Source organism: Schistocerca nitens, chromosome 1 (assembly GCF_023898315.1).
Source record: "Schistocerca nitens isolate TAMUIC-IGC-003100 chromosome 1, iqSchNite1.1, whole genome shotgun sequence".
NCBI classification, from domain to species: Eukaryota; Metazoa; Arthropoda; class Insecta; order Orthoptera; family Acrididae; genus Schistocerca; species Schistocerca nitens.
Window position 1 is genome coordinate 239875071 of NC_064614.1, and position 5547 is coordinate 239880617.

Consider the following 5547-nt stretch of genomic DNA (forward strand, 5'->3'; position numbering starts at 1 on the left):
TGGGAGATGAAGACGCTTGCACAGGATAGTGTAGCATGGAGAACTGCATCAAACCAGTCTCAGGACTGAAGACCACAACAACAACAACTTTGTTCGCTTTTGTTCGTTGCATCTGCTCGGGGCGGACGTCGTAAGACATCCGTTTAAGTTCGTTATTGATCGATTAGCTCAGTTTTTTTATTACAGAGGGCAGCTAACCCTCTGACCGATCACGCTGAGCTACTGCGCCGGCGACCACTCAGCTAACGGGGGCGGACTTTACAAAGAGTAATCTACAGTAATGACTCCTTACTTAGCTTGCATTTATTGCAAATCTCTCGCCCAGCGGAAAGTCCCAAGCGACTGTAAAAAAGAGCATGAGACTCCTGTATGTGAGAAGGATAGAAGAACGGACCCGCAAAAATTACAGACCAGCATCTCCAAAATCGGTTTCCTGCAGAATCCTTGAACATATTCTCAGTTCAAATTTCTAGTTGATGTGATGAATGGGTCTAAATGGAGAAAAATGAAAGATAATGCGGACGGGTAGGAAAAAGAGTTTCGTCGTTTAGATATCTGGAGGTGACACTGTAAAGCAATATGACATGGAACGAGCATGTGAGCACTGTGGTACGGAAGGCGAATTGTCGACTTCGGTTTATTGGCAGAATTCTAGGAAACTGTGCTTCGTCTGCAAAGAAGACCGATTATAAGACACTAGTGCTTCCTATTCTTGAGTACTGCTCGAGTGTTTGGGATCCGCACCAGGTCGGATTAGAAGAAAGCATCGAAGCAGTCCAGAGGCGGGATGCTAGATTTGTTACCGGCAGGTGAGAACAACACACAAATGTTACGGGGGGATAATGCTTCGGGAACTCAAATGAGTATCAGTGGAGAGAAAAGGCGACGTTCTCTGAGCGAAACAATTTTTTTTTCTTTTTTTTTTTTCTTGTCATCAGTCTTCTGACTGGTTTGAGCGGCCGACCACGAATTCCTTTCCTTTGCCAGCCTCTCCATTTCAGAGTAGCACTTGCAACCTACGTCCTCAATTACTTGCTGGATGTAATCCAGTCTCTGTTTTCGTCTACATTTTTTGCTCTCTACAGCTCCCTCTAGTACCATGGAAGTCATTCCCTCATGTCTTAACGGATGTCCTATCATCCTGTCCCTTCACCTTATCAGTGTTTTCCACATATTCCTTTCCTCTCCGATTCTAAGCAGAACGTCCTCGTTCCCTACTCTATCAGTCCACGTAAATTCCAACAATCGTCTGTAGCACCATATCTCAAATGCTTCGATTCTCTTCTGTTCCGGTTTTCTCACAGTCCATGATTCACTACCATACGATGCTGTGCTCCAAACGTACACTCTCAGAAATTTCTTCCTCAAAGTAATGCCTATACTTGATACTAGTAGACTTGTCGTGGCCAGGAATGCTATTTTTGCCATCGCTAGTCTGCTTGTGATGTCCTCCTTGATCCGTCCCTCATTGGTTATTTTGCTGCCTAGGTAGAGAATTCGGTAATTTCACCTGCCTCGTGTCCGCCCCTGGTAGCTGAGTGGTCAGCATGACGGAATGTCATACCTAACGGCCCGGGTAGGATTCCCGGCTGGGTCGGAGATATTCTCCGCTCAGAGGGGGTTGTGTTGTCCTTATCATCATCATTTCATCCCCATCGACACGCAAGTCGCCGAAGTGGCGTCAATTCGAAAGAATTGAACCTGGCGAACGGTCTACCCGACAGGAGGCTCTAGCCACACGGCATTTCTGTTTCCATCTACTTCGTGACAATCAATCCTGACGTTAAGTGTCTCGTTGTTCTCTTCTCTGCTACTTTTGATTACTTTCATCTTTCTGCGATTTACTCTCAGTCCCTATTCTATACTTATTAGGCTATTCATTTCATTCAGCAGATCATCTCATTCTTCTTCATTTTCACTCAAGATAGTAATGTCATCAGCGAATTGTTACATTGATATCCTTCCACCTTCAATTGTACTTCCACTGCTGAACCTTTCTTTTATTTCCATCATTGCCTACTCGACGTGCGGACTGAACAGTAGGGACAAAAAACTACAACTTTGTCTTACACTCTTTTTAAACGGAGCACTTCGTCTTGGTCGTCCACTCTTATTATTCCCTCTTGGTTCTTTTACATGTGTATTATCCGCCTCTCCCTATAGCTTAATCCTATTTTTGTCACAATTTCGAACATCTTGCAGCATTTTACATTGTCGAACGCTTTTTCCATGTCGAAAAATCCTATGAACAAGCTTTGATTATTCTTTAGTCTTGCTTCCATTATCAACGGCAACATCATAATTGCCTCTCTGGTGCCTTTACCTTTCTTAGAGCCAAAGTGAGACTCATCTAACACATCCTCTTCTGTGCATTTTACTCGTCAGCAGCTTGGATGCATGAGCTGGTAAGCTGATTGTGCGATCACTCTCTCACCTGTCAGCTCTCGCAGTCTTCCGAACTGTGTGGATGATATTTTTCCGAAAGTGAGACGTTATATTGCCAGACTGATACATTCTACACATCAACTTGAATAGTCGATTTGTTGCCACTTCCCCAAATGATTTTAAAAACCCTGATAGAATCTTATCTATCTCTTCTGACTTATTTAATCTTAAGTCCTCCAAAGCTATCTTAAATACTGATTCTAATACTGGATTTCCTATCTCCTCTATATCGACTCCGTTTCCTCTTCTACCACAGATAAATCTTCCTCCTCGTAGAGGTCTTCAGTGTACTCTTTCAATCTATCCGCTCTCTCCTCTGCATTTAACAGTGGGAATTACCGTTGCACTCTTAATGTTAACACCCTTGCTTTTAATGTCACCGAAGGCTGGTTTCTCTTTCCTATATGCTGAGTCAGTCCTTCCAACAATCATTTCTTCTTCGATTTCTTCACGTTTTTCGTGCAACCCTTTCATCTTAATTTTCCTGCACTTCCTATTTATTTCACCTCTCAGTGACTTGTTCTTACTGTATTCTTGAATTTCCGTGAAATTTCATCTACTTCGTGTCCGCCCCTGGTACTTTCTTCTTTATCGATCAACTGAAGTACTTCATCTGTTACCCACGGTTTCTTCGCAGTTCCCTTCTTTGTACCCATGTTTTCCTTTCCAAATTCTGTGATTGCCTCTATGCTGAATCAGTCCTTCCAACCATCATTTGTTTTTAGATTTCTGCACGTTTTTCACGCAGCCCTCTCATCTTAGCTTACGTGCACTTCTTATTTATTTCATCCCTCAGCGTCTTGTATTTCTGTATTCCTGAATTTCCCTGAATATATTTGTACTACCTTCGTTATCGATCAACTGAAGTACTTCATCTTTTACCCACGGTTTCTTCGCAGTTCCCTTCTTTGTACCTATGTTTTTCTTTCTAGCTTCTGTGATTGCCCTTTTGGAGATGTCCATTCCTCTTCAACTGTACAGTCTACTGAGCTATTCCTTATTGCTGTATCTATAGCCTCAGAGAGCTTCAAGCGTATCTCGTCTTTCCTTTGGACTTCACTATATCCCACTTCGCTGCTTATTGATTCTTCCTGACCAATCTCTTAAACTTCAGCCTACTCTTCATCACTACTACACTGTGATCTGAGTCTATATCTGGTCCTGTTATAATGAATTCTCTACTGTAAATGATGAAAGTATGTGAATGCAGCTTGCCGCTAACTTGGTGTAATGTTTTGTCTGTACAGAGGTGTATCTGTCGCCTTTATTACTCCTTCACTCTCACACATAAATCGGTACAATAAAGTTAGGGCTTCCTGTTTTTTAATTAGGCTGATCCGTGATAAGACAGACAAACAATTATGCTAATGGAGGATTCTGAGTATTTTTTCGAATTTCATTCGCTCTCTCTCTCTCTCTCTCTCTGTCCTTTATCTGTGTACAGTTTAAATATATTATTTACGTGAAATCAGCCTAGTAGAATCTCTGGTGGAGCCCTTCGTCTTAATATTCAGCGGCTGGCTTGCTGGAAAAGATCTTTACGTTTGTTATTATTATTAAGCGCTGCATTCAGTTGGGAAAATCGATCGTTTGAACAATTCGTTCAGTTTACGACAGATTTAGAATTTCAGATGTGGACGAAGCCTTTTTGGACGATTTATAAAAAACTCGGAGATTGCAGGCTCTCTTCGTCACAGCTGAAACTTCCCCACTAATTACAGGGCCAAGACAATCATCAATGATTCAGACAGACAACTCATTCGTCATTCACTCTAGAATAAAATGGTCACAAACCTTATTTCTGCGGAAAATTGTATATTCAATCCATCTCCATTACATGTTCCGTTTTCTGTGGATTCCAAGTCTTATGTAATTTGCTTTTACAGTTCTTTCTTTCTCTTTACCTATCCCGCTAGCGGCATAAACGTTGATAGCTCGTTTTAGCGAGAGGAAGAGTAAATATGTCTCTTTTAGCAACCAGACAATCTTCCAACCGATACTTCCGAAGCTGTTCCCTTATCCCTCTATAATAACCATGGAGCATACATCTCTGTATCTCTGTTATTCCAAAGAATAAACGTACTAGAAAAATACCTTGGCGTCGACAAGCTGTCGGCGCATATATTACTAGAAAATCCGATCAGATACTTTTCAAAAGTAAATAATTGTGGATGATTTGATTGACCATAATTAATTATTGCGTGGTAGAGGGTAATTTTCCGTGGGGAGATTACAATGCCCCTCGCAGCGAGCGAAGTTTGTGAGCTCAATTTTGATTCACCGAACACACTTCGCGAGCTATCTATTAGCGTGGATAACCCGGAAGTGATGATTGTCAGTCCTCCGACTGAAAAAGAATATTATGTTTGAGACAGACGAAGAAAAGAAATGTTGGCTGGCTCTGAGCACTATGCGACTTAACTTCTGAGGTCATCAGTCGCCTAGAACTTAGAACTAATTAAACCTAACTAACCTAAGGACATCACACACATCCATGCCCGAGGCAGGATTCGAACCTGCGACCGTAGCGTTCACGCGGTTCCAGACTGAAGCGCCTTTAACCGCACGGCCACACCGGCCGGCAAGAAATGTTGAAGACAGAAGAAATGAAGAGACAGGTACCGCGGCTGTATTACTTTTACGTGCATCTAGGTGTTACGTTTGCTGTGCACAACCAAGGAAGATGGTCTTTCATGAAACTGTTATCAGGGTCTACCCATTCGGGAACTTTCTTAAGCAGGGAAACCTTGGAAAACCTCTTAAGCCTAGACCCCCAGCCTACGGTACATAGAAGATAGGAAAGCCTATAGAAGGAAAAAAATATATAATTTTGAAATCGATCTCTAAAGGAAAGACAGGGATCAATTTGTATCACGATTTGGAGAAGAGTAGTTTGTGCCTCTAGCAAAAAAAAACGTTTTACAATAAATAACGTGAATTCTCGTTTTACAATCTTGTTCCTAGGACAATATCTTGCGGTGCTAAACTCCCCCGGGTCTTGCATGTCCCCGACGTCCACATTTGTAGTTGGTCTTCTACGCGGCCCCCTTTGTAGTTGATCTTCTACGCGGCCCACAATGGGAAGAGTAGATGGGACAGGGA